The following is a 23,660-nucleotide window of genomic DNA, read 5'->3' as shown; positions in this document are numbered from 1 at the left end:
CATGGTATGGAAAGGGATACCAATGAAAAAGTTAAAAAGTTTCTCTCCCCCAGATTTAAGAGCTAGTCAGGTGTGGGGCTGCATGCCTGTAATCCCAGCGACTAAGGAGGCTGAGGCTGGAGGATCCCAAGTTCAAGGCAATTTAGCAAGCAATTTAGCAAGACCCTAATCAGCTTAAGGAGAACCTGTCTCAAAAACAACAACAACAAAAACAACGTGCTGCGGATGTGACTCTGGTTAAATGCTCTGGGTTCATTCAATCCCTGGTTAAAGGGGGAAAAAAAAGAAAAAAAAAAAAATAGAGCTAGCCTTCTTTCTCTGGAATTTAGAATTAATGCAAAACGAGCACATAAAACTGCCTTCATATATGTACACTTGTCTCTCAACTTAGAAAGACCCTGTCTCAAAATAACAAAAATTAAAAGGGAATGGGGATGTGGCTCAGTGATTAGGCGCCTGAGTTCAACCAGCGGGTTAAAAAAAGAAGCATACAAATGAAATTACACTACCCAGACAGTGCTTTATACCTTGCTGTATCTACTTAATAATAAATGAAATCTTCCCTAAGAGCAGCACACAAAAGGCTTCCTTTTCTGAGCAGAGCAGGAGCAAGTCCAATGTGTGCAAGCTTCCTATAATATAACAAGAGGGACTGGCAGGAGATAACAGAAAGGGGGTTAAGTGGGAGACAGCCCCATTTCAGGATGAGAATTAAGAGACCAGGTTTGGAGAGGTAGGTCAAAATGGTTGGTTTGTATATTCATGAGTGAAACAAGTTAGGCTAGATTAGGGGCTGGAGTTTGGGAGGCCAAACATTTTAAGAAGTCCAGGAGGCAGCTGATATTAAGAGATGGAAACGAGAAGGGATCTATCATTGGAAAAACTGTCTAGTTATCAATGCTCCCTTCTGACTCCAAAGACAGTGTTTTTTTTTATCCACGCGGCATGGCGGAGGCCTCATTTGGCGCCCTTTCTTTTTCCTATGCCCGAGGCTAGGGCAGGTCCTTTTGCGCCCGGTACCTGGCTACACCCTAACCCTTCCCTGCCCCCTCGCCGCGGGAATTCCGAGATCTGGGCGGACCTTTTACTAGGAACTCTAAAAATCAGAGATAGGACAATGCGGCCGCCAGTCAGAGCTCCTGGATACCCGGATGCGAAGCGGTACGCTATACAAAGGCGAATTTCCACCCGGCGCTTCGTCTGGTACAGTGGCCAATAAACATTCCTCAAGCACTAAATGACAGGAATAATAGCCAGTTACAAACTAGTTTCTGTCACGCATGTGGAAATTCTCCGACTTGGACTAACCCACTTCTGATTGTGATTGGACAGAATTGTGAAAAGCGGTAGTACTGTCTATTTAGGAGCAGGAGCGAGAAGAGGAACAGCCAATAGGAAGGTTCTTGGGAGTGGGGCGGGGTTTAGGTCTTCGCCTCGGCGGCAGAGGAGACTCGGGGGCCATTTTGTGAAGAGACGAAGGCTGAGCGGTTGCGGCCGCCTTGCTGACCTCGAGCAGCGGTCGACTTCTTCATATAGAATCTGGGAGTAGGAGATTCAGAATCGAATCTCTTCTCCCTCCCCCTCCTGGTAAGTGGAGGGGGTGGACGCAGTGGGGGCGCTGGGCTTTTTAGGGAGACCGAGAGGGTGTGGGAGAAAAGACGAGGGAACCCTCCCCTCGGCAGAGAAACCAGGCCCGCGTTTATTTTTTTCTGCATTGGGGATTAGGTCTGGAGCGGGAGAGAGTTTACAGGCCTCAGCCTCTGCGTAGATTTAACTTAGTGTCCTTTAGGCTACTCTCGGCAAGAAAAATGTGCTTTTTTCGCTCTAGTGTGTTTAACGGCTTCTTTCCCTTTCATTTCCTACGACCGTCAGGACTCCCGAGATAACGAAAGTGAAGACCGAGAGGCTCATAATATAATTGCAGTTAATGTATAATTGGTGCTTTTTAATAATACTGCTTTAAATTTAAAAATGGGGCAGGGGGGATGAGGACGGGTAGAGGTATGGCGAATTTTATAAATTACGGAACATGCCGCATGGCATAGGAATAATATTTTAACAATAGGTTTAGTATTTTTATCGGTTACTTTTTATTTTTCGCTGGGCAAATGTTGGATCTCGAAGTATTTACTTTTAACTGTTTGTTAAAGGAAATATTGTTTATATTTAACAGTAATAATTACAGCTGACTTTTTTATCTGCAGGTTACAAATCACTTGAAATATATAAGTTAGTGGATCTTTGCTGAGGTAGGTATTAATATCTTTCTCAGACAGGAACTGAGGCATTAAGAGTGTTGGTTGACAGGATTATATTAAACCAGTAGCAGAACTATTAAGGAATTTGATGTTAGGTAGGTCAACTAGTAACACTAGGTACTAAAACCCTATATTCTAATTTAGGAGAACCCAGTTACAGAAACTCTTTGGTAACTGGAAATTCCCAAAACTCTTGGACTTGGGAAAAAAAAATTACCAGACTCCATTTGTTATTAATGTAACTTGCTATGATGATAGAATTAAAATTTGACCCTTCAAGATATTGTCATTAATTCTGTACATTTGAACCTGGGCAGTAATGCACAACTACTTTTTATTAAGCCAAGTATTGTGTGCTTATTATCTGCCAAATGCTGAAACCTCATTGTAATATTGGCTAACAAAAAGAATATGGGTCCCAGGTGTAGTTCAGTGGTGGTAGAGCACATGCTTAGCATGTAGTACACCCTGGGTAAAGTTCTCAGCATCACCCTTTAAATAATAACTAAAGTAGTATCACATTGGCCTATCTGGGAAATCACATTTTAAAAAAATCCTTGCATACGATTTATCGTTACTTTTTTTTTTTTTTTTAACAAAAACTAATATCATTAATCACAGTTTAAACCAATACATAAATTTAAGGAAACAGTTTGATATGGGTAAGGGCTAAGACTTTTTAAAAGCCTAAATGTGTATTATTCGTGGGCTTAAAAATTTATCAGTGCTGAATAGTCAGAAACCAAGGTAAGGTGTGGTCTTGCCTTCTTTTTATTCAGTCTACTGGGGAGGCTGAGATGGGAAGATCCAAGTCTGTACAACTTAGGAGAACCCTCTCAAAAAGGGCTGGGCTCAGTCTTAAAAGGGCTAGCCTATACATGTAAGGACTGGGTTCAATTTCTAGTGCTGTAAAAAAAGAAATGAGGTTAAGGGCTGTAATTGATTAGCTATCAAAAATATTGGTAGATGTCAGAAATTAGAATGTAAGAAAGTTGCTGATAAAAATTGAAATTAATTCAAGGGTACTTTTCTTCCCTTGACTTGTTAGAAATATGGGTTCCTGGATGTTCACATGTATCAAGGAAACAAAAAGTATATCGGGAGCTCTAGCCACAGACTATTAGAAACAATTCTAGATGTTTTTTCAACTAGGTAAGAATCTGTACCCAGAGGAAGGGTTTAGGAAGGATGACAAGTTGTAGGTCTTCAGATCTTGTTATGCTTGAGTCATTCTTGGTAATAATTAATGGTGGTTGCTATTATTTCTGTAGAGGATTTAAATATTGCTTATGTTTGTAATTAGATCTCTAGAGGTTTTAATGTAATATGTGATATCATTTGAGATAAAATTACTGTTAGGAACAAGCAAAGAATAAATTCTAAAATAGCTAGTTGTAAAAGATCAGTAGTTAAATTGCCAGGTTCAGGGATGCACATTTGTAATCCCGGGGTTGAGGCAGGAGGATTGATTACAAGTTCAAGGCCAGCCTCAACAACTTAAGACACTGTCTCAAAAAGAAAAAAGGAGTGGTAAATTCAAGGCCAGCCTCAACAACTTAAGACACTGTCTCAAAAAGAAAAAAAGGGGTGTAATTTAGTGGTAAATACCACAAAAAGGGGGAAAATGAAGTGTTGATTGTGAGAGATTTTAACTAGGGAGTGTAACAGTGGAAAGAATCCTGGCTTAGGGGTTTGGAGAACTGAATTTTATTTTGCTCATTGCATCTGTTATGTCAGGCATATCAGTGGAACTTCTAGACTTGAGTTTCATAGCTGTTAAATCAGAGGGCTTAGACTATATTTTAATTTCTTTTTCGGGGTGGGGGGTACCAGAAATTGAACTCCTGGCACTGGACCACTGAGCCACCTCCCCAGCCCTATTTTGCATTTTATTTAGAGACAGAGTCTTAAGTTGCTTAGCACCTGGCTTTTGCTGAGGCTGGCTTTGAACCTACAATTCTCTGTGTGCCAAGGCTCCCAGCTCTTATTTTAATTTCTCTAATGCAAATTACCTTGTTTCCAGAAGACTGGGAAGTGGAGAAAAGTTTTTATTAAAAGCAATTTTCTGGTTGGGTATAGTGGTATTCCCGAGGCTATCTTCAGCTGAGACTCTTAAAATTTAAAAAGGCTAGGGATGTAGGTTGGTAAAGCACTCCTGGGTTCAATCCCCAGTACTGAAAAAAATAAAAGCAATTTTCTAAATTAGTAATTAATATTAGCAACTGATCATAAAAACTGTATGTCAGTCTTTGAAATTTTATTAGGCCATTTTGGAGGGGGGGTGACCTGAGATTGAACCCAGGGTACTTAGCCACTGAACTACAACACCAGGGCTTTTTATGTTTTATTTTGAGACAGTTTTCCTAAGATGTTTAGACTTTCACTAAGTTGCTAAGGCTGACCTTGAAACTTTGTGATCCTTCTACCTCAGTCTCCTGAGTATCTGGAATTCTGGTATCATTCCCGGCTAATATTTGTTTTGGGGAGCATTGTTTGTTCTTGCTTTAATATTTATGTGTTCATTGTCATTGGAAACAGGAGGTTATGGTTTGCTTGTATGTATTAGATTTATTTTTCTGATTTGTGAAAACCAGAAATGTTAGGTATAGCATAACTGCAGGTACTGTTTTAGATGCTGAAATGTTTGCATTTATGAAAGGAAAAAGGATTACCATCAGGTTTTGACTCCTTTGGTATATTTACTGTGAAAGGAGGGTTACATTTTTTTGGGTTTGTTTATATTAAATCGGGAAAACATTTCAAGCATTGTGACAGTTGATAGATAATACACTGGAAAGGTAAGGAAGGCACTTTAAGGAATTGATTAGGGGGTAAGGTTTCCTCAAATATTCACAGTGATTCTCAAACACAGAATTAACTAGAAGACAAGTTGAACTGCTGGGCTCTCCCACCAGTTTCTAATTAATTCAGATGGTGCCTTGTAATTTGCATTTCTAGTGAGTGCCAAGTGATGACGTTCATGCTATTGGTTGGCAAAAGTCACTTTGAGAATACCATTTTAGAAGAAGGAATCCAGACTTCATGGGTTTTGACTGATCTGTGATAACTCCTAATCCAAAAGCTTTGCAATCAATTTTCATGGTATGCTGTGGTGGTGTCTTGATTAACATATTAAAGGACAGTATTTTCTTGGCATTGAGAAATGTAAATGCTTTCTTTTCATGCTTTTTAAGGGCGTATCTTGCTGTGTATATGCAAAGGACTTGTGGACAAGCCATAAATTTAACATCCTGACAATTTTTTTTACCAGGTTCAGACCATGATTCCAACAGGAGTGTTCCACAGTAATTTCAATACTGACTTGAAGGGGATAATATTCAAATGTACATTCTCTATAGTATTTAACATTTTCTATAGTATTTACGTTTGTACACTATTACCAATTAAATATAAAAGTATGTCATGCGTAAACATGTCTTGCTTTTTAAAAAATTAGTTAAAAATCTGAATTTTATTACCTGTTCTGTTGCTGTAGTCTTTCATACATATTCGGCTCAAGGAACACATTTTCAAAGGTCAGGTTAAAATTTTTATAGAGTTTATTCAAATTTAGGGAGAACAAGACCATATGACAGTATGGAAATGTGACTGCAACCAATTCATGCTTACTTGTATTAGCTACAGTCTAATTCCTTTAACTGATGAAACAACCATTGTGTCATGTATAATTTATTTTAGTATGGTATTATGTATCAAGAGTCTTCCAATTCACTATACTAGATAAAAAAACACACAGAAACATTCTGTAAAGACCATAGTTTATTTCACATGTTTTATTACATTAAATATTCAGTAGCCACAATAGTTAATTTTTTTCTCCCATCTGTATCGTTTTTCATTTGTCAGTGAGTAGAATAAATGGGCTCCTTATTTAAAATACCTTTCCCCCTAACTGTAGAACCTCATTAGGCCTTTTGGTTTGATCACTCATTGGTTTTGAGAGTAGGTTACTCATCTTTAGTTCATATTTTCATGATAGACCATTCACATTCAGTCCATATTACTCAAGAAAAGTACATGAGTCTGCTTACCTTCATAACCTCAGTATTTGATATTTGCTCACTTTTTCATCTCCATTTGTTGGCCTACTTTTTTTTTTGCATTTTTCGTGCCCAAACTGAAGATTATTCAGATGACTTGTTCATATGTATACTCTCTTCAGAGCCCCTTAAGGGGACTCTGACATGTATTTAGTTATTTGGCCATCTATTGATGTTGAATTGTAAATACAGTCACTGGTAGCAGTGATAATGCTTATCAAGGCTTACCCCATTCCAGTGAAATGTTAATGCTTTACCAATATGTGTTAGATGCAATAGACAGATGTTTCTGTCTTGGGGGTTTAGGGCACAACATTTCTGAGGAACTCTGACTCAATCTGTCCCTTCTCCTTTCACAGGGCAGCAAGGCGAACCCCATCCCTACTCACTGGAGCTCAGCTTTGATTTTTAACCTCCCTCCCCCACCCTTCCAGAACACACACATTCCCATTCCAAAATGATTTTATAAAGACATTTTAAACATAAGGATGCAACTTGGTGTGCACTACAGCAAATTTACAGGTGTTTTTTTTTAATTTCCAAAAACGGGACCTGGATTTCAGATGTAATTTTTAAAATTTCTATTTCTATTTTTTCTGCAGCAGTTGGGTTAGAGGAGGAGGAGCCTTTTAGCCTCTCATAAACTGACCTCTATACTTCCTCGTGTATTTTTAAGATTGATTGATGATGTGGAAAGGGCTTTGCTTGTCTGCTACTGAGAACATTACCCTTGCGGTTTTTGTGGAAACTGCTTTTGGAAAGAAAAAAAGAAATGAACTTTACTGACTTAACATTTTTGCACCTCCCGTTTTTCTAATCTGGGCTATTTTTATTTTTGTTTTTTTACAGTGAGATTTTTTTGATCTTCAGCTACAGTAAGTTATTCCAATTTTTTTTTTACATTTTTCCTGACTTTCCGCTGATTTCCTTTTTATTGTTGTTACTAGTTATTATTATTATTTATTATTATTATTATTATTATTATTATTATTATATACTTATGATGGTGATGATGATGATGATAATGACACTGATGATTTTTAACCGGATTAAAATCGAGTTTTTCTGAATGTTCATAAGAATTTCTTCGGCCTCCTGATTGACTTTGGAGTTTTGCATCTTGGGAGAGAGAGTGAAGGCATTAGCATTTTTAAGTGGATTGATCACATAAACCTTTTCTCTCCCAACCCCACCCTTGTCCTCAACCCCTTCCCCACACTGGAAATAATTTTACTGGCTGTTAAGTCTGTGACCTTATTTTTCCTGATCTTTAACTTAACTGTTTTAGAGCATCTCTGGACGTCTGTATTTTTAATTTTTTTTATTTTTGTTTTTTTATTTTTAATCTTTAATTTGTTAAATTTTTAAACTGTGCTGCAATAAAATGTGTGTGGTACTACTTAACACCTATAATGGTGATGGCATTTTCCCAGAAAGCCATCTTCCTCCTGTTTCCCTTGAAATCCCATCCTGCTTTTCCTGTACACTACCCCTCACAAACCACAAGCTGCAGCAACATGGATGCCCAGCCTGGAGCAGCATCAGCCAGGATGACCTGGAGCCAGGGGGGCCTTCGGATCAGATGCACACCCTTCCTGGGTGATGGTAAGAGGTGTGAGGTCCACTTGGTTTCATTGCAAAGAATAGGAAGTAGAGTCATTTAAATTTAGTGGATGTGGTGTAGGTCATTCTCTGGAAGTGTTGGGATAAGCCCTCTGTATAGCTTGATATGACTCCCAATGGAGGCAGCCTAAGTTATTTGTAAAACTAATTGTTGAATAATGATGTATTCCTAATTTGGACTGATTGGAGAAATTTTTTTTAGAGAATTTTTTAATATTTATTTTTTAAGTTTTTGGTGAACACAACATCTTTATTTTTATGTGGTGCTGAGGATGGAACCCAGTGCCCTGTGCATGCCAGGCAAGCGTGCTACCGCTTGAGCCACATCCCCAGCACAAGAATTTTTTGATAAATATGGCAGCTGAAGTTTTCCTGTAATTTACAATGAAAATGACTAGTTTTAATGATTAATAACAAGACGAAGACATTAGGCAGTCTTTTTCTTAGATAACTGCAAATTAGTGAGGACAGTCTGTCATTTAGACCAATCTGGGTTTATGACAGTAATTTTGGACTGCATTTATCTCATTTACATTTAACATGAATCAAACCACGAGATAAGCTCTAATGTTAGAAGTCTATCACTGAAAAGATTTTAAGAATATGAGGAAAGGGGCCAGGTGTGGTGATTCCAACACGCCTGAAATACCAGCAGCTGGGAATTTTGAGCCAGGATCTCAAGTTCAAAGTCAGCCACAGCAACTTGGTGAGACCCTGTCTCTTTAAAAGGGCTGGGGACGTGGCTTAGTGGTTAAGTGCCCTCAGGTTCAATGCCCAGTACAAAAAAAAGGATCTAGACTTGACCCCTTTTCCAGTGAGACTTGAGGCTCCACAGGCTATTGGGCAATCCAGTGTGTTCCCTAATGTAATAGGAAGGGATGAATCCTGAGTATTTATAAGAATAACATTTAATAAAGACATGAATAATGGGAGTTACAACTTTTAAATCATTTGTAGTGGTATGCTTGTTAATACCAGTGACTAGGTAGGAGTATTGATTAATTTTTTTTTTTAATATCTGTCCCATAGTTATGTAGGTGATCACAATATCTTCATTTTTTATGTGGTGATGAGGATCAAACCCAGCAAGCACCCGATGTGTACTAGATGATTTCTCCATCTCTGAGCCACACCCAAGTCCCTCTTTTTTTTTTTAAGTATTCATGAGACATTAAAGTAGAAATGTTGATTCATGAAACAATTCAGAGTTCTTACTCTGAAAATTTTTAGATTTGGGCATATAAGCAGCAGATTAAACCTTTTCCTCTTGGGAGATACAAACAACGATTATTGTAGTTTTGATCCATGGAGAGAAAAAATATACTATTATGGATGAGAAAATAGAAAAACAAATGTAGGTAACAGAAGTGGAAAGATGATGGTAAAGGAGCTAAGGGTGAAGCTTGAGGTCTGGAATATCATGTGAAGGCACAGATAATGGGGAGAAAATAATTGTCTTCGGAGCAATAATTAATTCCTGAAAAATAGTATCACACAGCTGCATGAGATCCCAGCTACTCAAGAGACTGAGGCATGAGGATGGCAAGTTCAAAACCTGCCGGAGTGACTTAATGAGACCTTGTCTCAAGAAAAGGACTGGCTATGTAGCTCAATGTAGAGCATCTCTGGGTTTAGTTTTCAGTACCACAAAAGGAAGAAAATGCATAGAATAAGAGATGCAGGGATCAGATATTCATAATATAGGGCCTTGGAAGGTCAAGTTTCAGGTCTAGATTATCTGGCAAAAGAAGAATCGGGAAGGATTTTGGAGAAGAGAGATTTATTTGTCAGGAACTACATTCTGTCTGTAGTCTGGGAGATGTTAGTCATGAGGATTAAGTGTAGATAGGCATGGTAGACTTATAAAAGTAGGCAGTTTTAAACTTTTTAAAAAATATTAGTTTTAGGTATTTTAATTTTACTTTTATGTGAAGATTGAACCCAGTGCCTCACGCATGCTAGGCGAGCACTCTACCACTGAGCACAACCCCAGCCCTATTTGAAACTCTTGAAGAAAATAGGACTAAGGATACTGGGTGGTTTTTCTTCAAGTTTTTTTTTTTTTGTATTATCAGCAAATGTAATTAGTGATGGCAGAGAAGGTGACAGATGGAGAACTGATAAGACATTAGGAGATTACTAGTTATTTCTGTAATACCCAATTAACTGCTTTCTGATTCAGGAGAACAGTAATAGAACATGCATTGCATCCTGAGGAAAATAATAACAGGTTCAACATCCCTTTTCTTAAAACCTGAAAATCCAAAATTTTGAAAAGTTTGAGCACCAACATGATGCTTAAGCTTTTGGATTTTCATATAAAGTGTACTGAACTGATGATCTATCAAGAATTTATTTTTTAATTTTTTTTTTTTTAAGAAAGAGTGAGAGAGAGTGAGAGATTGGGAGAGAGAATTTTTTTTTTAATATTTATTTTTTAGTATTTGGCGGACACAACATCTTTGTCTGTATGTGGTGCTGAGGATCGAACCCGGGCCACATCCCCAGCCCTATGCAAGAATTTAAAAACCCAAAATCTGAAGGTCCCAAACATTTTGGGTAAGGAATATTCACCCTGTAATTGAACACTTTATTTTATCTGTTAGTATTCGCAATTTTTAAAAATGTTTTTGTTTGTTTTTTTAATGTGCTGAGGATGGAACCCAGGGTCTCACATGTGCGAGGTGAGCACTCAACCGCTGAGCCACAACCCCAGCCCCACTATTAGCAATTCTTAATTTTTGGTAACATAATTTTGATTTTATCCTTCATATTTTAGACACGAGAATGTTGAAGTACAGAATTTAAATAATTTGCCCAAGATTTAGACACAATGAGTAAGCCTAAATGGAGCAGATTCAACCTAGGCAGTAAGATTACAGATTGGATTACTTTTGACATGTTGAGTAGAAAAAACGGGTCTTAATTAAAGGACCACAAAAACCATACCACGATTACTTTAGATTTTACTTGCTATTTTTTTGTTACTTGGGGACTTTTTTCTTTTTGGCATGTGGATAGGGTCATGACAGTATACTTCTACTTTTGAAGAATTTTTAACTACCATATTGATAAACATTATCAATATGGTAGTTAAAACATTGTCTTTAAATTTTCGTCTTTTACAGTACTCCTGGGGAGTGAACATAAGGCCATACATGCTAGATGAATGCTGAGCCATGTATCTAGCCCTTCTATTTTCATAGGCAGGTTGTCAAGAAAGCTGCTCCTTCTGTGTCAGATTGCCCACACTGGCCTTGAACTCTGAGATTACCTTGTTGTAGCCTCCAGAGTTGCAGAGATTACAGGCAGCTGTGCCTTGTTTGTCTCCATGAGATATAATTTTTGGTACCAAGGATTGAACTCAGGGCACTCAACCACTGAGCCACATCCTTAGCCCTTTAGGAGGCAGGGTCTCACAGAGTTGCTACCTTAATAAGTTGCTGAGGCTCACTTGCAGTCCTCCTGCATCAGCCTCCTAAGCCACTGGGGTTACAGGTGTACACAACTGCACCCTGCTGACTGAAATATTTTTTTATTGTTCTCCCAGATTGTTTGTGGCTGTTACTTTTTCTGTTTGAATGTCCTGTGGCTTAGTTCTATTTTTCTGTTTAACTTCATTGGTTATTTATTCTCATAATTTTATGTATTATATAAGCAGATGATCTCCAGACTTGTATCAACAGGCTGTACTTCTCGAATTATTATTTTTTTCCTTTTTTTAATATCATTTTAGTTGTAGATGGATACAATACCTTTATTTGTTTATATTTTTATGTGGTGCTGGCGCCTCACGAATGCTGGACAAGCGCTCTACTACTGAGCCACAACCCGGGCCCCTTCTTGATTTATTTCTTAACCGAGTTACTTCCCTGACATCTCCTTGAATATCAGATATATCAACCTAAAAGTAAACTAGACTGCTGTTATATTCCTGAAAGAAGTTCCTTTTTCAGTTAATGAAACTTTAATATGTTACTTAGGCCTGGTTAGTTATCTTTGACTCTGATCAATCAAGAGGCCTTTGGCCTTTTAGAATACCAGGCCATCAGCTCTCTTGTTAAAGGGGAATGGAATTAAAGCATGGCTTGGAGGTATACAACATTCATACCAGCAACTCTGAAGGCTGAGGCAGGAGGGTCACAGTTTGAAGCCAGTCTCCACAATAAAAGGGTCTTAAAGAGTGATGGGATGTAATTCTGCTAAAGTGCCACTGAAAATGCAATGCCATCACTTACTGCAGTTTCAACCCACCATTGCCTCTTGTGCTGTATTATCTTTTGCAGTGGGTTCACATTTCTTTTGTTTTTCTCAAAGTGGTGGCTAGATTGGTCATGTTAGGTTGTCATGTTGGAACCGCATGTCATTGAAATAACATGTTTGAGTCTAATCCCATCAGGAAGCTGAGGCACAAGATTCACATTGGTGTCCAGCCTAGTCAATGGTAATAAGGCCCTTCTCAATTTTTTTTTAGGAGGAGGGTGTGACTGAATGTGGCTTAGTTGTAGAGTGCCACTGGGATCAATCTCCAGTACTGCCAAAACACTATTGGAGAAGAATGAATGTTTCCTCCTTTGTCAGCCTTCATAGTACCTGGGTTATAGGTGTGCACCAGCACCCACAGCTCAAAAGTTTGTTTTTTTTTTTTTTTAATGCCAGTATTATGTCATTGTGTTTAAAGTTCTATTGAAATTAGAAGGGAAGTGTAAAATGCATGTGTATATACACGCATGCAGGTGTGTGTATATATTTGTATGGTAGGAAGTACCTCTCTTTTACTGCCAACAGTTTTTAGCTGGTTATGGTGGCATACACTTGTAATCACAGTGACCGGAGACTGAGGCAGGAGGATGGATGACAAGTTTCAGGCCAGTCTCAGCAATTTAGGCCCCATTTGAAAATTTAGAAAGAGCTGAAGAGGTATTTCACTGGAAAGTGCTCCTGGGTTCAATTCTCAGTATCCCTTTCCCTGAAAAAAAAGCAGTGTGTAAAAAGGTCTTGCTTTGCTTGGTGTGATGACAAATTTCTTTAATCCCAGAGACTGAGGCAGGTTGACTACAAGTTCAGAGTCAGTCTCAGTAATTTGATTAGGCCTTAAGTTATTTAGTGCAAGATGCCATCTCAAAAATTAAAAAGGACTTGGAATGTAGCTCAGTGGTTGTACTACTGGTATAAATCTCTGGTATTTAAAAAGAAAAATTGAAACTCACTGAGTTTGTGTTTTTATACTAAAGTCAGATTTTACTGGTTTTAGAAGACACAACCCCTACATGATCTGTTGTGTACCTTCTACTTTACTGTTGGTATGCTGTATTCCAGTCAGCACTGTCTGGCTTAATGTATTTTAAAGACATGTTCATACCTCAGCTTTTGTTTTTCTTACTCATTTGCAAGGATCCCCCACCCCCTTTGGTGGGTAGGTAGCCAGGGTTCAACCCAAGTTAACCATTGAGCCACATCCCTATCCCTTTTTTGTTATTGAGAGTGAATCCAAGTTAATTAGATCCTCAGCAATTTTCTGAGACTAGTTTAGAACTTTCAATCATCCTGCTACAGCCTTTATAGCCTTTGGGATTATAGGTGTGGGCCAACACATGTGGCTCTGTTTTTCAGGTTTTTACTCAAAGCCATCAACTTGGTGATTATCTTATTTAGTCCTTAAAGCTTCCTGATACTTTTAAAAAGTTTTTTTTTTTTTTAAATAGAGAATTTTTTAATATTTATTTTTCAGTTCTCGGCGGACACAACATCTTTGTTGGTATGTGGTGCTGAGGATCAAACCCGGGCCACACGCATGCCAGGCGAGGACACTACCGCTTGAGCCACATCCCCAGCCCCTTAAAAAGTTTTTTTAAAAAATATTTTTTAGGTGTAGATGGACACAATACAATGCCTTTATTATTATTATTATTATTTTATTCTGTGGTGCTGAGGATCGAACCCTGGTCACTCCCATGCTAGGCGAGTGTTCTACCGCTGAGCCACAATCCCAGCCCCAAAAGATTTTCTTTTAAAGGGGATATTAGGCTCTAAACATTCTTCTATTTTTGTTTGTTTTCATGTGGTGCTGAGGATTGAACCCAGTGTCTCACATGTGGTAGGCAAGTGCACTACCACAGAGCTACAACTCCAGCCCATCTTCCTAATAACTTCCTAATGTGAATTACCAACCAGCTCACACCAATTACAGACTTTATTTGTATGTAAAGGTATAGAGAGATTTCTGGAAAGATGGGTGGTAGATAATTAACATGGGCAAGAAAATATGATGAGGAAACATTTTGTGTAAGTACCTAAAGACTGAGTATTGAAATGAACAACATAGTATTGCTTCTAATTTAAAAACTCCTTATTGTATATATGGTATATATGTATGTCACCTTTTGATTCTGTGTTGTATAAGTAGCATCTATGGTCTGCATAGGAGAGTTAGTAAAGAATCAGTGTTACTACTTGAAACAAATAGCCTTAGAACTTGATTATGTTGAAGTTAGAATTTTCATGTACATGCAGTACAAATTTAGACAAACCATGCTATTTTTGAAAAATAATTCACCAGTGAGAAAGCATGGCTTTTTCCTTTTTAAATTTAATTTTTTTTTTTTTGTACTAGGAACTGAACCGAGGGACACTTTAACCACTGAGCCACATTCTTGGCCCATTTTTTATTTTGAGGCAGAGTCTTGCTAATTTGCTGAGGTTCACTTTGAATTTGAACTTGGTATCTTCCTACCTCAGCCTTCTGAGCTGCGGGTGCCACCACACACAGCAAGAATGCCTATTTCTTTTTTATTTATTTATTTATATATTTATTTATTTGAGAATTTTTAATATTTTTTTTTTTTAGTTTTCGGCGGACACAACATCTTTGTTTGCATGTGGTGTTGAGGATCGAACCCGGGCCGCACGCATGCCAGGCGAGCGCGCTACCGTTTGAGCCACATCCCCAGACCCCTATTTCTTTTTTAAATTTTCTTCTGTTTGATCTAATTGGTTTGGCACATTATACATAAATGGAGTATAATTTCTCATTTATCTACTTGTATATGGTATAGGGCTATACAGGTCAAAGCCTGCCTATTTCTAAGAGGTAAGTGTATTAAGATTCAAGAACATCTTTTTGTTTTTTTCTGCTGCTTCTCTGATTTGATTTAAAGAGGAAATTTTGAGAGGAAATTATCTTCCTGTTTCCTTTTTAAAGAGATTTTTTTTTTTAATATTTATTTTTTAGTTTTCGGCAGAGACATCTTTGTATGTGGTGCTGAGGATCAAACCTGGGCTGCATGCATGCCAGATGTGCTTGCTACCGCTTGAGCCACATCCCCAGCCCAGAATATTTTAATATTTATTTTTTTAAGTTTTCGGTGGACACAACATCTTTGTATGTGGTGCTGAGGATCGAACCCGGGCCGCACGCATGCCAGGCGAGCGCGCTACCGCTTGAGCCACATCCGCAGCCCTGTTTGTTTTTATGTGGTGCTGAGGATTGAACCCTGTGCCTCACATGTACTTAGGCAAGTGTTACACCACAGCCACTGTAGTGCACAGTTCAAAGTTTTCTTTTTCGTTTTGTTGTGATCAGGTCTCACTTGGTTGCTTATAATCTTGCTAAATTGCTGAGGGTGGTTTCCAACTTCAGATCCTCCTGTCTCTACCTCCCATCCTGCTGGGATTACAGTGGTGTTTCACCATTCCCAACTCAATTATGCTAGAGTTGTCATTTGTGTAGTGTTTAAACTTTAGTTTTACTGAAATTTGAAGGGTCAACTAATCACATGACTTAATCACATGACTTGATTAATGTGAATTTAATGAAAGCTATCCCATCTTTATTATAACTTTAATCCAAATTAAATTATTCATAAACTCTTAGAAAACGTAAATGAGTCAAAAACTGACATACTTAAGTCACCCAAAGATGAAAGTTTTTTTTGTGCTCTTCTGTTCTTTTAGTTTTTTTTGTAGATATCAGAATCTCATGTGGCACATATATTTAAATATTTTTTTAGATGCATGGACCTTTATTTTATTCATTTATTTATATGTGGTGCTGAGAATTGAACCCGGTACCTGACACATGCTGGGCATGTGCTCTACCACTGAGCCACAGCCTCAGCCCCTGTGGCATATATATTTAAGTAGTGGTATGTTTTGCTATTTAACCTGAATATTTTGTGTTAGTAAATTCAGATATAAAAAAATAAATTAAATTCCATAGCATCACATTACATTATTTTATCAACATTGTATTTTATTCTATAGTTGGACCCTTGGGGGGCCTATTTTTTAAGATTAGGAGAATCTTAAGACTAACTTTGTTAGCTTCATTTTTTTTTTTGTTAGCACCACTGAGCCACATTTCCAGCCCTTTAATTATTTTAGAATCAAGCCCCAGAAGTGTAATTGATGAAGGTTCATACAAATCTTTAAAACCCCAGTTCTTTGCAAGTTGATAAGAATTTACCTACTTATTGACAGTGGTCACTCATACTTTTGGTTTTGTCAATTTTACTTTGCGATTTGATCTTGTCTTGTTAATAGTCTGAAGGGTGTGGTTATTGAATAAGATGTTTTCAAAGAAGGACATGTTCCTGCATTTTCTAAATACAGCTATCAGGTTGTCTCTTCTGGGTATAGTTTAGGATTCACATGTGTACATGAATATATTTGGTGTTACTTTTTTGTGGTGTTGAATTGATCCTAGGGCCTAGTGTATGTTAGGCAAGCACCCTGCCACTAAGCTACAGGCATAGTCTTGGTGTTCATTTGGATGGTGGGGGGTGGATACTAGAGATTGGACCTAGGACCTTGCACATAATAGACAAGCTGTCTTAACATGGAGTTACATCCCCAGACCTTTTTTTGAGACAGTTGCTGACATGCCCAGGCTGGCCTTGAAGTTGGCTGTTCTTGTGCTTCCTCCTACTGAGAATCTTGGGATTATAGGCCTGTGCCACCATGCCATCTCCTACTATTCTTTTAGTTGTGGAAAAACTTCATACATACATAAAAATAGATTAGTATGTGAATCTCCATGGACTTTACCAACCTTAACAAATTTTAGTGAATCCTACTGCATGTACACTCTATTATTTGTTTTTGTTGTTGTTTTTCTTAATTTTTTTTTTTTTTTTGCACTGGGAATTAAACCCAAGGGCAATTTACCACGATAACTATCCCATTTTATTTTTTATTTTGAGACAGGGTCTCCCTAAGTTGCTAAGGGGACCTCCAACTTGGAATCTTCCCCTCTCATCTTTCCTGAGCTGCTGGTAATTACAGATATGCACCACCATCCCTGACTCAAATAAATGACTGCAGTCATTATCACTGTTAAATACAAATTATATCCCTAAAATCCTACTCTTGAGTATTAAGTGAGGAATTCCATAATTTTGGAGTATACTTTTCATTCCTAAGACAATCCCCGCCCCTGTTTTTTCTTGATAATTAGCACTGCTATCCTTTTGGGTGGATTGAGGATAAACAAAATGAGATTTTACTAAGTAATGTCCATAAAATTATGTTGTGCTAAAGATTGAACCCAGTGCCTCACACCTGCTGAGCAAGCCTTCTACTGAGCTCCAGTGCCAAGCAAATGTTTTTGATCGTTTTGGAAAAAATTTAAGGATTATTGTGTACACGTTTTATTTAATTTTGAAGTAGTGGTTTATAAAAACCTACAAATTCTGAAACGACTTAAAATATAAGCTAGTAATCAGAAATATGTGTACCATTCTGAAATGTGCATAGGTTAATTATCTGAGTTTTTTGTTTTTGGGACCAGGCATTGAATCCAGGGACACACAGGAACTTAGCCACATCCTGTTTTTATTTTGACACATGGTCTTGCTAGACTGCTTTAAAATTTATGTTTCACCTACCTCAAATACCACTAGGATACAGGTGTGCGCCACTGTGCATTACTTGAAATATCTGCTTTTAGGCAGATACCATTTCTTGGTGGTGACCAGAATCTGTAATCATTGGTGAATCATGGTAGGTACAAAATTTGGAGGATTCAGAATTCGAGGCCACTCTAGCCAATTTAGGGAGACCCTGTCCCCCAAAACAAGGTCTAGGGGGTCGCTCGATTGTAAGAGTGCCCATAGGTTTAGTTCCTATTACCACAAAAATACAAATAAAAAGCATAAAAGTGTTTTCCTCTCTTGCTCTTCAGACTTAAGACCTCCATATTAACATTTTCATTATTTTTTTTAGTTTTTTTAAGCTGTTGTTGGACACAATACCTTTATTTTTTTTTTATTTTTTAAAGAGAGTTTTTTTAATATTTATTTTTTAGTTTTTGGCAGACGCAACATCTTTGTATGTGGTGCTGAGGATCGAACCCTGGCCGCACACATGCCAGGCGAGCGCGCTACCGCTTGAGCCACATCCCCAGCCCACAATACCTTTATTTTAGTTATTTATTTTTATGTTCGTAGTTGTAGATGGATTGCTGTAGATATATTCATATTAAGAGAATGTAATTTTTGATAAAAGTTCTGTCACAATAACTGTTAATTTTCCCTTTTATGTAAAAGAAAATACTTATAAAGAACAGCATAGCGAATTCCTGTGTATATACCATCATTCACACAGGTTTCCAGTTTTCTTAGAAATGATAAGGTGTGGTAGCACAGGTCTGTAATCCCAGCATTTTGGGAGGCTGAGGCAGGAAAAAACAAGTTTGAGGCCATCCTGGAGAATTTAGGGATATCCTGTCTCTCAGAAACATAACAGCTGGGCATGTGGTATAAACCTTTAATTCCAGGGGTTCTGGAGGTTGAGGCAGGAGGATCACAAGTTAAAAACAAAAAAAAGCCCAAGTGTAACCAAAAATCTGCCTTAGTTAAATATATGATGAAGTCTGGTTACTTTTAAGCGTGATGCGACTCTCAGATATGCATGCCATTTAACTGTGAAGGTTGAGAATGTAGAGAGAAATGTTTGTTGGGACTTAATGGAATATAATATTCAGTGAACTTTTTGGTGCCCTAGAGATACTTACTCTTCCTTGATTTCATATGTGAATTGTTTTTGAGGAAGGGAAATGTTCAACTTTTCCAATTAATATTTTGGGATTTATCGAAAAGCTTTCTTCCACTTTAGGCTAGGTGTATATCATGATCATTACGTTCCAGATAATATCATGTTATCTTTACAGAAAGAAAAAATTACGTAGTGTTGAAAATTGAGAAAAACTCATAAAAACCTAACATTTCACCTCATTCTTTGTTAGCACCTTAGTGTATAATCTAGATAATTTAGGTATTGAGTATGCTCTTTAATATTTTGAACATCTCTCTATTTTTTTGGTTATGAACACAGGGACACTTGACCACTGAGCTATATCCCTAGCCCTGATTTGTATTTTATTTAGAGACAAGGTCTCATTGAGTTGCTTAGTTAGAGCCTTGCTAAATTGCTGAGACTGGCTTTAAACTTTTGATCTCCTGCCTCAGTCTCCCAAGCTGCTGGGATTAGAGTTGTGTGCTACTGTGCCCAGCCTTGTTTTCTAAATTTTTTAAAAAACTTTTCTTAGTTTTACATGGGCACAATACCTTTTATTTTATGAATTTATTTTTATGTGGTGTTGAGGATCGAACCTAAGGTCCCATGTGTGCTAGGCAAATGCTCTACAACTGAGCTACCTCCCAAGCCTTGTTGTCTAATTTCTTTATTCTTAAATACATATTGTTTTCTTCAGAAGAATTCTTTTTTTTAAAGTTGTGGATAGACTTTTATTTTATTTATGTATTTATATGTGGTGCTGAGACTAGAACTCCGTGCCTCACACATGCCAGGCAAGTGCGCTACCTCTGAGCAGTTGAACTTGACCTCCTGCCTCAGCCCCCAGAGGCACTGGGATAACATGTGTATGCCATTGATCCCGCATGAAAATTGTTTTTTAAATACAGTTTTTCGATATTAATCACCTGTTTTTTTATTGGTATATAGTAGTAATATCAAATAATGCAGTACTAGTAACTATTGTACAAATCATGAGTGCTGTGTGCAAGACACCATGTTTAATGTTTTATTCACTGTATTTTAGGGTTTTTTTTTTTTCGTGTGTGGTGCTGGGGATTAAACCCAGGGCCTCGTGCATTCAAGGCAAGCCTTCTACCAACTCAGCTATCTCCCTAGTCTATTATTTACTGTATTTTGTTTTAAAAAATATGCATTTATATATTTTTTTTTATGTGGTGCTGAGAATAGAACCCAGTGCCTCTCACATGCTAGGCAAGTGCTTTACCACTGAGCCACAACCCCAGCCAAGGGTAGCTAACTTATGAGATGAAGTAAATTTTTGGTTTTTATATCTTTAGGTTGTAATTTCCAGGCTTTTATGGCATATAGAGGTTCTGTCAGAGGGAATTGGAGCATCCTATTTATTTTGAGTGCAGTAAAACCATATGTGATTTAGTGTACATTTTGGAAATATTTGTAACACTTATGATTTTTGGTGAGGGCGTACCGGGAGACACTCAACCCTACTGAACCACATCCCAAACCCTTTTTTGTATTTTATTTATAGACAGGATTTCACTTAGAGTGCTCCGTTGTGCCAGGCTCACTTTCATTTTTATTATAGTGTTACTTATTCATGCTTTAATAAGGAACTATTTATTGTAAAAATGTTTAATTAGGAAGATTTGAAAGAAACTGATGGACATAAAGGACCTACTCCTGGTGCCAGCAGATGTTTTACAAAAGTGTTGGGAAACAATTGTAATCTTAGCTAGTTAGAAGGTGGAATCAGGAGGATCACCAAATTAGCAAGACTGTCTCAAGGGCTATAGCTCCTGATAGAACACTTGACTAGCATATGCAACACCTGGTTTCAGTCCCTTTTATCCTACCACCCTACCCAGAAAGGTAATCTATCAACATTTGAATGCTTTTGTCTTTTCTCTTTCATAGAGTTTACATACTTGTATGTATATAATTTACTAGTGTTGTATAGTTTTTAGATATTTTATTGTAAGCGTTTTCCATTTATTTAGTACTCTAAAACATTTTTGCCCAATGCCTATTGAATGCTTTTTATCAGGATTTACAACAAAGTTTATAGTCTTCAATTCCAAGCAAACAGGATATGACAGAAATTCCACATTGTTTATCACTTAATTAATATGGATCTACCATCTTATCATTTACCTGTTAGTAAAAATTTTCAGGGATGGTATTATACCTCAGTATGTGTGATGCCTTGGGTTCAATCCCCACTACCCCTCCTTTCTCTCCAGAAGGAAATTTCAAATGATAATACAGGAATATGGAACATATACTAGGAAGTAGAAGTGTCTTCTCCTTCCCCTATTAAATGATCATCTGTTCATGAGTTTTTTTTTGGTATGAGAGATTGAAACCAGGGGGACTTTATCACTGAGCCATATCCTTATTCCTTTTATATATGTTAGTTTGAGACAGAGTTTCACCAAGTTGCTTTGGATCTTGTAAGTTGTTGAGGCTGGTTTTGAATTTGCTATCTTTCTACCTTGGCCTCTTGAGTTGCTGGATTTACAGGCCAGCACCACCATGTCCAGCCATTAGCAAATTTGACAGGAGAAAAAGGTATGATTTTGGTACTCTCTTGGATCTTGTACATGATCAGTACTTGAGGTGGTGTGTATCATTTTGTTATTGTACCAGATGTAAAAAGCCACCCCTCCTCCCTGTAAGTTTATGGATAGAACCCATTAAAAGCAGAGCTTTATTCCTTAAATGCCATTTTATTTTTAATAAGAGTTGAATTGTCTAGACTGGCCTTGAAGTTGCTGTCATCCCCTCTCAGACCTTTGAGTTGCTGTCTTCAAAGCCATCCCCTCCCCTTGTTTGGGTGTTTGGGTCAGCATTGCTGGGGATTAAACTCTGGACATCAAGAATGTTAAGCTACTGCTGAGCCATACCTAGCCCTAAAAAGTTACTTAGAATGTCATGTTTTTGGCCTCCCTTTCTTTTGATAGCAACTCTGTAGATTGCTGTTTTTCCTCTCCAAACACTTTTTTCTTCCTGAAAGGTTTTAAAGTTAATAGACATTTTGCTTACAAATGCCCATGGCTGTGTCTCAACAGTAAGAATATTGAATTCAATAACAGCATTTTAAATTTTATATTAAAAGTTCATAGTAGTCACCCAAAAAATGTGCTTCCTCCATTCTAATAAATAAGGGTTTTCACTGCTTTCTTACAGAAAGTGGCCCCCCATTGGGTCTTTTGGTGTAGGCAAATCCCAACCCTTAATTCTTAATATTTTTTGGGGGGCGGGATGGGTACCTGGGATTGAACCCAGGAACACTTAAGCACTTATCTACATCTTTAGCCCTATTTTGTAGTTTATTTAGAGACAGGGTCTCACTGAGTTGCTAAACATGCCTTGTGGTTGTGTACAGTGGCTTTAAACCCTTGATCCTCCTTGTCTCAGTCTACTGAGTCCTTGGGATTTCAGGTGTGCTTCACTGTGCATGATGTAACAAAAGCTTCAAGTTGTCTTTTTCCCCAGTCTGGATTTAAGTTGTGAATATAGTGTAGATAGGTGGTGGTATGTGTTTTTGTTGTCACATGAGGAGGCATACAAGGTTTACATATAATTACTGATAGTTTTCTTGGTCACAGTGTTTAGGTGGTAATGTGTATTTCCATTGTAAAAGTGCATTCACATTCCCCACCTCCCCCAATAGTGAATAATTTGTACTGGGTAACTCCAAGTCCTGGTTCATGCTCAAGAAGCACTTGGTGAGCATACTTTGACGTTTTTCTCCATTATGAAACTGGTTATCATATAGGTTAAGAAAATGAGGGTTTGTTGCTCAGTGGTTGCCATGCACATGGGAAGCACTAGGTTTGATTCTCAGCACTACATAAAAATAGATACCTTGAAATTTTGCGGGTTGGGTTGGTTGCAGGTGATTGAACCCTGGGACACTTGACCACTGAGCCACATTCCTAGCCATGTTGTTTAATTTATTTAGAGACAGTGTCTCACTGAGTTGTTCAGCTTGAAGTTTTTTTTTTTTTTACCTTGAAATTTCTTTGATTTTAAACTCTATTTTTCATATTTAATTGCATTTATTTTAGATTTTGTGCCTTTTGACTTAATCTTTTTAAAAATTTTTAATTTTTTTGTTTTAATTGTTACTTTTTTTTTTAGTACTGTTTTGTATCATTTGCATTTTGACAATTGTTAGACTTACACTATGTTTATTGTATTGGTGGTTGAACTTTAGTGATCTGCCACTGAGATACATCCCCAGACTTTTTTTTAAATTTATTTGTGCTTTGTTGTTATAGGTGATACTGGGGTTTATTGACATGATCATATATGCATGAAATATGATTTGTTCCTTTTTAGTCCCCAATGTTTGCTCTTTCCTTTTTTTCCTTCCCTTTTTAGTTCACCTTTCATGTAAGTTTTGAAATGAAATGTAATATAATTTATTTTATTGTTTAAGAGTTAGATTTCGGGGCTGGGGATGTGGCTCAAGCAGTAGCGCGCTCGCCTGCCATGCATGCGGCCCGGGTTCGATTCTCAGCACCACATACAAACAAAGATGTTGTGTCTGCCGAGAATTAAAAAATAAATATTAAAAAAAAAAGAGTTAGATTTGTGGCTGGGTACTGTGGTGTATGCTTTTAATCCCAGAAGCTCAGGAGGCAAGTTCAAAGCCAGCCTCGGCAATTTAGCAAGGCACTAAACAACTCAGTAACATCCT

At 37.6% G+C, this 23,660-nt stretch overlaps 1 protein-coding gene across 9 annotated transcripts in view; it reads left to right on the top strand.

The window, feature by feature from the left end:
* Positions 1 to 1,457: 1,457 nt before the first annotated feature.
* The window catches only part of Hnrnpc (heterogeneous nuclear ribonucleoprotein C), a 61,381-nt gene continuing 39,178 nt past the window's right edge, over positions 1,458 to 23,660 (top strand). For 4 of the 9 annotated variants that reach the window (XM_077109136.1, XM_077109135.1, XM_077109134.1 and 1 more), the window contains exons 1-4: positions 1,458 to 1,587; positions 2,205 to 2,249; positions 6,679 to 6,841; positions 7,169 to 7,194. The gene's annotated coding sequence lies outside the window, so the exon portion shown is untranslated. Of the gene's footprint in view, positions 1,588 to 2,204; positions 2,250 to 6,678; positions 6,842 to 7,168; positions 7,195 to 7,293; positions 7,925 to 23,660 lie in introns of those variants that run through there. The other 5 variants (XM_076849961.2, XM_076849959.2, XM_076849962.2 and 2 more) reach the window with 5 other exon arrangements.

Source organism: Callospermophilus lateralis, chromosome 3, assembly GCF_048772815.1.
Source record: "Callospermophilus lateralis isolate mCalLat2 chromosome 3, mCalLat2.hap1, whole genome shotgun sequence".
Taxonomy (NCBI): Eukaryota; Metazoa; Chordata; class Mammalia; order Rodentia; family Sciuridae; genus Callospermophilus; species Callospermophilus lateralis.
Note: the sequence above shows the minus strand (reverse complement) of the source record. Positions and strands in the feature narration are given on the sequence as shown.